Here is a 12875-nt window from a genome sequence, read left to right as displayed (position 1 = left end):
ACTAGAAAATGGAAATCAGCATCTAAACCAACTATATTAGAAGCAGTGAATAGCGTAACAGAGATAAAACAACTGAAAGTGAGATCTTTAGAAAAAGATAGGAGCAAACTACATAGGAAAAATGGGAATTGTGCGAACAATACATACAGGGGAGAAATGAAGTTTAAAAGAAGGCAGGACTTAAAATGTTTGACTGAAAATGATTGGATAAATTATAAGTGATGTATATTGTTTGCAACTGGGAGTGTGTCAGTATGGTTTGTGATGTAAAATGCAACTAGGATTGTGTCATTGTGGTTTATTTTCATTTACATAAATATATGATTGCTTATGTCATAAAAAAAGGGGCAGGAATTGAATAATTTATGTAATGTTGTTTAGGTTATATGATATATAGCAATATATGTGAACCATATTGTTAGTTAATTTTAACTTGTTTGTTTGTGTCTTTTGGCTTTTTCCGGTTAGGGGTCGCCACAGCGGAACTCCGGTCCACTAATGATTGGTAGTGGATTTTTACGTACCGGGTTACCAGCCCTGATGCACAACCTTCAACAAAGGCACACCCCATTCACGTATGCCTCCACACAGAAAACGCTCTAGCTGAGAATCGAACGGGACAACATCTTGCTATGAGGCGACAACACTACTGTTAGTGCATTTTATGATCATTCTGTGAAATGTGAGGGTTTTAACAAATTCCTGTTCTTTGTTATAGATAGAGTTTTTGATCAATGTAGAGAAGGTGATTTGAACTTATATTTAGAGAAAATGAAGTTGGAATGGCAATTGAGAACTAATGCCACAATATTCCCAGGTATTAATGACAATGTGTCATTGAGTTCTGCTCTGAAATTAAGAGCATTACAAATTTGAATTCAACAGTATTAACTAAGGATATGCATGTATTAGCAGCAGATAGATGAAGCCTGTTTCCTAGGAATGTTTTAGTTAGTTGGGTTGTTTTTAGATATGTCAGTATTTATTAAAATTTTATTTATGCATGTTGTTATTATTTTATAATTATGGTAGGGTTTACATATATACACATACTTATTTATATCTCAGTAGATATTATAATGTTTTTAAGTGGTTTTAACTCTATTATTATTGGCTATTCAATTTACTTTTTATTGCATTATTGGTTTAGTGGATGTGTTGTATTCTTTAATAGTATAAATGAAGTCTTTAACTGTTTTTAACTTACTCTGATGATGCCCTGAGGTAACAGGGTGAAAGCACTTAGTCATTTATTAAATGGTTCACTGACTGCTCCTTCTTATCCGAGTGTGTATTTATTCAGCATTGGTGGTTTTTATTATTTTATTTCTTTTGCTTTACTAGTTAGGGTTCTTTTAAGCAAGTATATTTTATTAATTATTAAATATAGCTAAACATTACATTTTCAATAGTGAGAAAATTAAAATGTGCTGCTTGAATATATAAATGATTTCAACAAATATTAATATGTGCATACATGCACATGCATATACACACATGTATACTCATGTCAGAAGACAAGTTACGTTTTCATAATTTTTTTGTTTAAAATTAATATTGAATTTTATATATTATTGTTGTAGAGCTTAGTAATGTATGTATGTGTTAAAGATTTTTTCACTATCTCTCAAAACCAAATTTTTATACAAAACTTACAGACACATAAATGTGAATGACTGCATTTTAAAATATAAAGCTGTGTCAATCTGTAAAGTCCTGAAAATTTGTACACAAATAAGTATTTACAATAGAATAATGTCATACTGTAGTTGCTAGGATGAGCAATCTAACAAGATTTTTATTTGTGAAGGCTAGTCCTAAATGTTACCTTTGCTTTTATGTCAATTTCTAAATGAATAGAGTAGTGGGTAAATACCATTGAATCAACATTATTTTATATATGATTACATTTATTTCTGCATATCATATAGTATTCTACCTGATATGTCCATGTGTGTCTTAATAAGTCTTTTTATGGTCATATACTGGTTAAACAAGGAAGGTGATTATGAAATGTTATTATCTAAATGGTATAAAGAATATTAGATGTAAATTATAAATGGTAAACTATTATATTTCAAGAAAATATGTTAGGCCCTTGTACACTGAGTTTTATTCTAAATTTATTGTCTCAATTGAAAATGACCTAGTGATAAACTAACAAAGAAAAGAGTATTTATTTATTTTTTTTAAACTCATTGGTCGATGGTTGCCAAAAACTTTCTTTTTCTTTAAATGCTAAAATGCAAAATGCTAAAATCTGAACATTAAGATAAGTGTTTAAGATATCACTTTTCTTTGAAATGCTTCATAAAATGCCCTCTTATATATGAAATTAGATATTATCTAGTTAAATCTAAATTAAAGGAGAAGGGAAAAAGAAAAGAAAAAAGAAAGAAGATTAAAGCTAACTGAATTTCAAATATGGGAGTAATGACAGTGAGCATGTGTTGAACAAGGACTGTTGTAGCTTGGGATATAAAAATATGTTGTATTGTAGATTGTTAGTCTATTTTAAAACTTTGTCCCACTCTAACTTAGGAAAGTTATCCAATAGTGTTTTTTTTGTTAATGCCACCATGTTAATAAATTCTATAATACAAATACAATATCTAGCCAACACAGGAAAATAATATTATTAAAACAAACAGTAACTACATAGAAACAATTAATAAAAAAAGTGATAATTGAATCATGGAATGTAAATGGCCTTCAAGACAAGAAAAAGAAAAGCCTACTTATGTTTTTAATATTTCAATCTAAAGCAAATATAACATTTCTCCAAGAAAACCTTATGAATAATGACCAATGTGAAAAAGATAAAGCCAAAAGCTAGATACAACAAGTAGTAGAAGCTGGGAATAGTACAAAATGAAAAGGAGTAGCAAGTATAGTTAAAAAAATCCTTCAAAGGTAAATTTATAAATCATAAATCAGATGTAAAGGGAAGATAGTGTTACATTACTTGTTCATATCCCCCATATGCTAAACCCCTTTTATTGCTAAATGTTTATGGCTCATGTATGAATCTGCAAGACTTCATATATGAAGTCTATAATTTATTAAAAAAATTCCCAGATTATTATTTTATACTGGGAAGAAATTGGAATGGGTTGATTAATCAAATTAAAGATAGGTTGTATAGAGACAACAGACAAATATCTAAAATCACTTTAGCTATAGAAGACTTAGCAAATGACTTCAATTTAATGGACCCGTTTGTCTGGAACCAAGAAAACAAATCAATAAATACTGTAAATATGCATATTTCTCTGCATGCTATAAGTCTTGGTCAAGAATAGACTTTTCTTAATATCTGAATATCTCGGTTCCCTATTACATGATTGAAGCTTTACTTAATTGAAAAAGTAAAGCACAAACTTGTAATATCAAAACTGTAAATTGTCGAATGGCCAATTTAACTCATGGAAACACTTCCCTTGGCCATTATGTGGAGTATGCCCATTTCTCCAATTTGGAGTGATCTCGGAGTTGGTATATTTAACTAGGGGGTTGTTGGAGGCAAAGCCCCCTACTTGATTTCAGATGTAAAGTCTTTTTTTTTATTCAGCCAAGGGAAGTGCTTCCCTTGGTTAAATAGGCTGTTCAACAATTTTAGCTGTCGATATTACAAGATTGAGCTTTAGTTATTCGATTAACTAAAGCTTCAGTAATGTAATATAGATGCAATACCTCTTAATGCCAGGACTTACATACAATGTAGATCCCATATCCCTTTCTGATTATTTAAAAAGCTCCATTGAAATAGATAGCTCAAAGGTTAAACGTGATCAATGTGACTATACAAGTTGTAGACTAAAGGTAAATTTAATTAAAAAAAGGACCTTATACAAGAGGATGCAAGCATTTGTGACAATTAGAAAATACTATAACTAACAATGACACTCCCTATGATGCCCAATGGGCTGCAACCAAAGCAGTTATTAGAGGAATACTAATACAAAAAGCATCACTGTATAAAAAACAAAATAGGAAGATAAAAAGTAAACTAGAAAACAAATTAAAAGAAGTAGAAAAAGAAATTCAAAATAATTGCACAACTGAACTGGAAAATAATATGCTAAACTTGCAAAAAGAACTGTACTCTTTACAATTACAATATTCCAATTATAGAATTAAAATTACTCAATAAATATGCAGAGTGGGTCAAAATACCATCAAAAATGTTAGCAAGATTGATTAGTGTAAAACCATCACTCCCTATAATAACAGAAATAAATTATAAATGTAAAACATTATATACAAACTCTGAGATTATTAAATCTTTTGAAGAAATGTATAAAGTTTTATATGGCCCACAAAAACAAATATATCCAGAGGAATGTGAGAAATTTATAAATAATTTAAAATTCCTGCATTTAAGTGGTCAACAGAGTGATTTTCTTAAAGCGCCATTTACAATAGAAGAAATTAAAATAGCAATAGATAAACTAAAAGTTAGTAAAACTCCTGGATCTGAAGGTTATATGGCTGAATTGTACAAAGAATTTGCTTCTAAGTTAGCAAATATTTTGCTGAAAGTATATAACTGTATCAGTAAATATGGTATTAGGGACTTGTATTTAAACAATTCAAAAAACTATTTTCATTCTTAAGCCTAACTCAGATAAAAGAAATCATTACAACTGCAGGCCTATTGCTTTTATTTATATAGACATTAAACTATTGGCTTCAATACTAGCGATATCTCTCAAATGGCCAGATTTTCACAGAATGCCCAGAATTTTGACTCATTTTTCCTAATAGAATTTGTGGTTTTCTGGATTTTTGTGGCAAATCAATGAGGCTTAAATTCACTAAATAATGACAGGAATTTGAGTTTCAGTCTTCATATCCTTCAGAAAATGCAAGGCAACACAAGACCTTTTACTCTAGCAATTTTCTAAGTTTACAAGAGAAATATTTAAAATTTGTCCCTGTTTTTGGGCCTTTGTCCCCCCATTATTTTTGGTTTTGTCCAGATTTTTTTTTATAAGAGGTTGAGAGGTATGATACTAGCAAGCAGGATTAAAAAAGTATTACTGACTATAATATCTTATGAGCAATGAGGTTTTATGAATAAAAGACAAGTCTGTGACAATGCACTTACTTTTGATATAATAGTTCAGCTTTTAGCAAAAGAAACCCAAGATATACTTTATTGCTAGACACAAATAAAGTGTTTGACAGTGGTGGCTGGTGGCTTCAAATCAAAGGGGGGCTGCAGGAGACAGCTGAATGGGTGGGACCAATAGGAAGAGGTGTGGCCAAATAGAAAGGGGTGGGGCTATGCTAAAAAACACAACAACTGGGATTTTAATTAAATACACTGCCCTGGGTGCCAAACCATCATTATGAGAGTCCAATTAAAACAAAATGAAGTATAGAAAAAAATATTTCAGTGCATTGGCTACATGACAGCTTACTTAATATCTAGATGGAAACAAAAAGGTTGTGAGGTATGAAAAAAGAAATTACTTTTTAAATACATTACTGGAATCCCAATCAAAATCAACTATAAAAAACAAGCAGCACTCAACTCAAATCACTTCTCCTTGCACTGCAGTTCTAATTATAATTTATATTCAGCTTTATAAAAGTACCAAGTAACATGCTGAAAGTAGCAATCTCTGCGATACCCCCACTTGTAAAAATGTTTCTTAGGCAGAAAATACCTGCTGCCTGACAACAACTATCTACTTGTTTCATGGGGAAAACATGATCAAATAAAAGCAAACAAGAAACACGCTCAAGATAAATTGCTTAAAGAATTACTGCACAGGTTATGGACCATGCATGATAGATTGGCATTCTGTTTAGTTTATGGATAAAGCCTGCAAAGATGACTGCAAGTCTCCAACAAATGTAATAAGCTTGTGAAAATACTGTAATCCTGTCCTTTCTGACAAATACTGTCATATGCATTTCAATACCTAAGACTTATATGCAATCTAGTTATGTAAATATTCTCTGCATGGCAACAACAAAACAGCTTTCAGTGTTGGTAATTCTTTAACAGTATGCTTAACAAAGCTTACTTGTATCTTACAGTTTCAGACAAGCTTACCTGATGGTCATTAAAGCATTGCTACTTAAACACAGAGCAACAGGCTCTGGAACAACAAGCATTTTCTGAATAAGAAGCAGCATAAATCAACAGTATAAAAATATGACAGAAAACCAGAACATTTTGCAAACTCAAGGACAGATGAAAAGCTACTGTAGTATTTGTGTCTACCTTGGATGGGCGGATACTCTTCACACTTGCACTGCATAACTGCTCCTTGCCTTGCTTGGACACATCTAGAGTCACTACGTGGGGGAGTGGGATGCAACAAGTATATCACAATTTGAAATGTCTCTGGCTGATGGTGATGCCCCTGACACATTTGTCATACCTCTCAACCTCAGAACAAGAAATCTGGGCAAAGCCATAAATAGAAGTAGAACAAAGGCCCAAAAATAAGGACAATTTTTAAATATTGCTCTTATAAACTTAGAAAGTTTGAAGGGTATGAAATCTGAAAATCAAATGTCTGTCATTATTTTCTAACTTCAGTCTTTAATGATTTGCCACTAATTTGCCAGAAAACCACAATTTTATGAAAAACAGTCCAAAAATGTGATGCAAACATAAAAAATAGCCACACAATACAGATGGTAACCTGCCAAAAAAGGGGCACGTTTTTAATTAGTACTGTTAACTCAAGCAGCTGACAAAATAAAAAAATCTACATGCATTGCTGAAATTAAAAGTAATCTATTACTCTTATCATTAGAATTATTTATTAATTGTAAACCCTCCACGTTTTCTCCCAAATTTGCCATTTTGTGGAGGGATTATTAGGGGGAGAGCAACATTTTGAGCCAGAATTGGTGAAGTTGAGAGGTTTGGATATACCTTACATAGCTGAACTGTTCTACTCTAAACTGCTATAAATGACAGGACAATGATGAACATTTCTTGCATTCTATTCTAATAAGGGGCAGTAACAGTTTAGTCATCACAGTAAGCATAAAGCCTCAGCCTTGAAAATACACAAAACGACCTGATGCCAGTTTATTAGTGTACATGCCAGTTTTCAGAACCCCTTTATCATACAAGTCATGTCTCCACACATACCACTACTTCTTAAAGGTAATCTGCATCACCCTTTTGTAATAAAAAATAGATAATCTAGAAGGCTTGAGTCAAGTCTGGTATCCCACATATGATCCAGAGGTTGACAGGACTAACAAGAGACAGAATACAAAGGATTAGTTCAGATAAAATCACTTTAGGTAGCAGATTTAGGGGACTCTTTCTCTCTGATACCCTTCCAATGGTAGGAATAAAGACACTTTGTTGAAGTTTAAAGTAGTTTATTCAGTTAAGCAAGTAGACGTAAGTGTATTTTTGTTCTAATCCATGCCTACCCCCGAGGTATGAGTTGTTATCCTGCTTGTCTCTACCAAGAAATTAACAAGATCAGGTATGTCCCTTAATGTGTGCAACCTCTCCTTTCCCCCTGGGTGGTGTGAGCAGGCTGCATCCTTTCATTACTCCCACTCCCAGCCTGTCTCTTCCAGTGACAGTGTTGCTAGTCAAACTCTGGTTGCCTGAGACACAGGTGGGGATCTGTCCCTTGCGCCATGGAGCCTGGTTTTGACAATGTGCTTGAGGACCTTACTGACAAAGGCAGGTTGTAAATATGTCTGCAGTTATCCATATTTATGATTACATAACCCCAACTTCTTGGGAATGGTAGTAATCCAGCCCTCCTTTAGACTTGAAGGAAAAACTCCAGTCTCAAGGAATATGCTGCCAATTTGTTATATGACCAGTCTCAAAACATCCAAGTAAGATTTAACCAGTCTGGTTGGCCAGGGATCCAGCCCACAGATGGACGAGCACATACTGGAAATCAGTGCAATTCAGTCATTTAAACTCTGATCAAAATTAAGACTTCTTACACTGAGCAGAGCTACTGCATGCCCTGGTGAGTGCACCAAAGCCAACACTAGATCTCACAGTGGCAAGCTTGGAAATAAAATCACTAGCATCAAGCTAACATTCCTCAGCAGACAAATGCACTGGGGTGGCAAAGCTGATGGATTACTAATCCTAGATACATACCAGAAGAGTACTGCAGGTCTTTTAGCCAACAATGAAATTTCATATTGTAAGTAACCAAGCTCCTTTCCGTTTTCATTGGCTTGAAAAAAGCATAATAATGGTCAGCCAATACTAGCTTACTCTGCAAAAGGTGAGAGTGTTACCATTCATGCTCTAACATTAGATTAGTTTGCCTCAGATCAGGGAGCTCAGAATTTTACCATGTATGTAGCACAAGGTGAATACCACAACTTTGGGACCAACAGATCTTGAGAGGATGCTAAGAGATTATTATATACCTCAACAACCTCATTAATAGACTGTGCACTGGTGGTGGTGCTGCGGTAGCACTGCCACCTCACTGTAAGACGCTGTCCAGTTCGACTCTCAGCTAGACCGTCTTCTGAGTGGAGACATGCGTGAATGGGCGTACCTTCATTGAAGGTTGTGCGTTAGGGCTGGCAACTCAACGCATAAAAATCAACTGCCAATCATTAGCAGACCGGAGTTCCACTGTGGCGACCCCTAACTGGGAAAAGCCAAAAGACACAACAACAACAACAGATCTATAAGTAAAACTATATATCTAGGAAAAAAATAGAAAAGAAAATGAAGGCTACTTCAGTACTATGCAGTTTTAAATTCAAGTGAGGTATAGGGGATGGTTGTGCATTTTTACAGGACAAAAAATATATTTAAATAGTTATATAACTGCAAGAGTTTCAATAGAATGCAGCTATGCTTCTTGATGGAATGTTCTCCTTTCTATGGAATAGTTTGCCAAGCAGCCTTAAAAGTTTGCGTAGGAATGGTGTATTAAAGAAAAAAATAGCTGATTACTGCAATGACAACAAATGTTGCATTTGGTGAGGATTAGACTTCTTGAATCTATGGGCTCCCTGTCTGGAAAGTCCTTAATATATGCAGGAATGTATGTATCTGTTTTATACCTGCTATGACCTAGGGTAGATTGGTGAATATGATTTTACATTTCTTAATGACAACAAATGAATTAAAATTATAAGAATGTGGATTTACAACAGAATACTTCATCTTTAGATGCTGGAGAGAAGATAAATTTGTTTGACTTAGGATGTCACTAAATATTTTTTGACTGCAGAAAATGTACTAAAAAGCAGGGATATGTTGGGGAGTTTGGCAAGCCAAAGAGCAGTGAGGGACTTGTTACTAGTAGCTTCAGTCCTAGTAGTAAAGTTAGGTTAGTCATGGGATATGTGTATATATAGAGAGACAAATTTCAAAGCCATTACTAATCCACTTTTAAAGAATATATAATATTCACTATCAGCATTTAAATATAGTTTGCATTCTCGGAGGAGGTGAACAGTTTAGGAAAATAAGCTGATATGCATAGATGCCCAAATGGAAACAGAAGAGATGTCTAAACTTTTGCTGATAAATTTTATTAATTTGTTTACAAGGTGAGAGCTGCTCTGTCTTGAACCTCTTTCAGCTGTGATGCAAGCCACAAATGAAAAGAAAAATGCAATGTATATGGAGTTTAGAGTAGTTAATCAAGAAGCATATTTTTTGAGGGGGGGAGGGTTTGAAGCACCTTTTTGAAGACATGGGGAGAATATGTAAATGCTACAGAATGGACATAGGTCAGGAATGAACACTTGACCCTGGAGGTGTGAGGCAGAGATCCTAATTGATGAGCCATCAACCTGTCCAGCTAATGGACTATTCCACTGTAATAGACTTGTGTTTCAGAGTAATATCTATGCCTTCTATTTGGTAAAATCCAATGGACCAATTTTTTTCAAAGAATTCTTATTAAACAGTGTTTCCAAGGTTTTACCCCAACAGTAGGAGAGAATGATAAGGAGAGTCAGAAATGTTAAGGAAGGGTACATAGAAAGAAAAAAAAAAGGAGTATTGCCCTACAGCAAAGAAATATTTGTTTTTTTCCCAAATGCACAAGGGACTGACAACAGTTGACAGTACAAATCAAAAGATGAGGTAAAGGCTCTACTACAGCCATCAAGTTCTCAGAACATGTCCAAACAGAGGCTGTATGCAGGTCTAGTAAACTGCTACTTCAAGTCTCTATAGCCAGTCCTAATGTAGTTTCTATTTTGTTGTAACAACAACTAATGCAGGTAGTGAGTCAGTGGCTCAAAGCTCTAATAGCAGGATTGCTAATATTAATATCAACATCATACAGAAGAATAGTTATCAATATAATGACATTAGGACTAGAGAAGGCAGACTCGGACACCTACCTCAATTTAAAGTAAAAAAAATGGAGCGACTGGTTGTCTCCATCTGGTCTGATCATGAATGAACTGTACTGAAGTGGATATAGCCAGGAAGGAACCAGGATAGCAATTCAAATTATTATAGGTAGCAGGATTAGGATCCTGAAAGGAAATTTCTTTTACAATGTTCTGTAACCTCTCTCTGTTCAAACAAATGAACGAACGCTCACAAAAACAAAAAGCATACACACAACACAAGTTGTTTCATCAAGAGAACGAAGGACCTTTCAGTAACAGCTAAGAAAGTATTGTGCGTGCTAGGGGCTGTGTACTACTGATTTGTTTCTCTCTCTTTTTTTTGGGAAGAGAGCGAGAACCAATCAGTAGTCATCCAGCCGTCCGCATCACATAAGTGACTGCGGACGTGACAGTCCGACCCCCTTCCACTTCACTGTGCAGTTAAACTGCATAGACTTATGGGCATCACACTGATGCCTTTTCTCCTCAATCGGTACTGATTTTACACCAACAGTCCAAAAAAAAAAAAAACAGGAACTCGCTGAGCATGTACAGTTTGAGTTCCGGGACTTGCGAGTAAGTTGGACTGACTTACAGCAGCCAGTATTAAATATTTAATAATTTATAAATATTTGTTTTATTTTAAAGTAAACATGTTCTTTTTCTTTCTTCCACAGTTGGGGGGGGGGGGGGTGCAGTCCTGCAGTCCGATACCACGAGCCACCACTGGTGTTGGGTTTTCTGTTCAAAATTCAGAAATATTTTAATATACTGCAAGACTTCCTTAATATTATAAAAATAATATACAGCAGCTCATACACAGCACTTTATATAAACAAAACAGACTCAAAACAGATAAAAATTATTAATGGTACTAGACAGGTATGCCCTCTCTCTCCATACCTCTTTAACCTCTATATAGAACCCCTATTGCTCTTCATAGACCAAAAACCTTCCACCATATACCAATAATTCAAACTATCAAATTAAAATTTACTGCTTTTGCTGATGACTTAAATCTCTACTTTAATCTCCCAGATACAGACATACATTAAATTATGAAGTCCACTGAAGAATTTTCAAATATTTCACATTTTGAAATTAACCCAACTAAATATTTTATTTGATATCTTAACCAGACAAGACAATGAAACCAGAAACATGTAAAAACTTGAAGAAGCAGCCAAAGGATAAATGACAACGACTTTATAAAGTACAAAGTCAGTTAAGCTCTTTCGTCCCAGTACATAAACTCAGGGACTTCTTCAGAACTAACAAGTATTGAAAACTTCCCCTTAAAATACCAAAAAAATTAAGAGAACAATAAACCAATAATTAAAAACAATTAAACTGATGCAAAACAGTTAAAACTAAATACCTGATCTTCAGCATACAATTAATACTGACATAATCATTCAGCCCAGGATATACAAAGGCATTCAAATGTAATTGCCACTTTAATTCACTTAATTCTAATGCAAAAATCTAATATTAGTGAACACAATATTACTTTGGTTCAAATGATCCTAAAACATCTATCATATAAAGAAAAAATGTTATCTAATGTATATAAATTAATCTCTGCAATCAAGTATCAGCCTTCACTACTATACTCAAACTATTGGAGTGGGAAGAACAGTAATCTTACTACAGAACAAAAAATTCAAGCAATAGAAAATATGGTCAAATTCATTCCTTCAAAAATGTAATTTATACCCAACTTATGATTAACAATAATGCATATTTCACTCCTATGTCTCTTAAAAACTTTGATTCAAATTACAAACCATATTGCCCCATTGTGCATCAAAAATAGCAGATATATTACATGTTTTTTGGAGCTGAAAACATGTTTACAAACTGTGATATGCATTAAAAGTTAAAATAGAAAACATGGGGTATGAAAAATCAGCAGTCTCACGGGAAATTTAAATTTTTCATGTAATGCCAAAAAGCCTTATGAACTTGTATAAACATGTACTGTTTACTGTTTGTGCATTAATAAAACTATACATAGCTCAAAACTGTCTGAATAGATCCAAGGTAACATGGAATGACTTTAAAATTATGGCTGTAAAATATATATCCTGCCATAAGTTAATAACCAAAAACCAAAATAAATTTTCCTATTATCAGAAGTATTGGGTTTTCCTTTAGACACTTTATTAAATGATTAAAAAAGAGGGTTTTAGTTACAAACTTTTCTATACAACTATAATATTATATTATATAACTAATAACGTATTTTCTAAATAAACCCACAAGTTTGAAATTTAGTTAAGCAGAATGCTAACAAGGCCTAAAAATATTAAAATATTTACCTTTTTCTTGCTCTCCTTTAATTATTGAATGGATGTTTTCATGGTGACATTGTAATGTAAATAGGTGTAAGTAGTTGTGTCATTATAATATACCAATCCCTTCATAAGTGTACAAACAAAATCTTATCTCAAAAACATTGTATTAAGATATAGCTATACAAATGAAATATGTTGCTGTTAACAATTATTGCATTATGTGTACACTGTGACTTCTATTCT

The sequence above is a fragment of the Protopterus annectens genome, chromosome 5.part1 (genome assembly GCF_019279795.1).
Source record: "Protopterus annectens isolate FY-2018-M chromosome 5.part1, PAN1.0, whole genome shotgun sequence".
Classification (NCBI taxonomy): domain Eukaryota; kingdom Metazoa; phylum Chordata; order Ceratodontiformes; family Protopteridae; genus Protopterus; species Protopterus annectens.
This window is presented reverse-complemented; position numbering follows the sequence as displayed.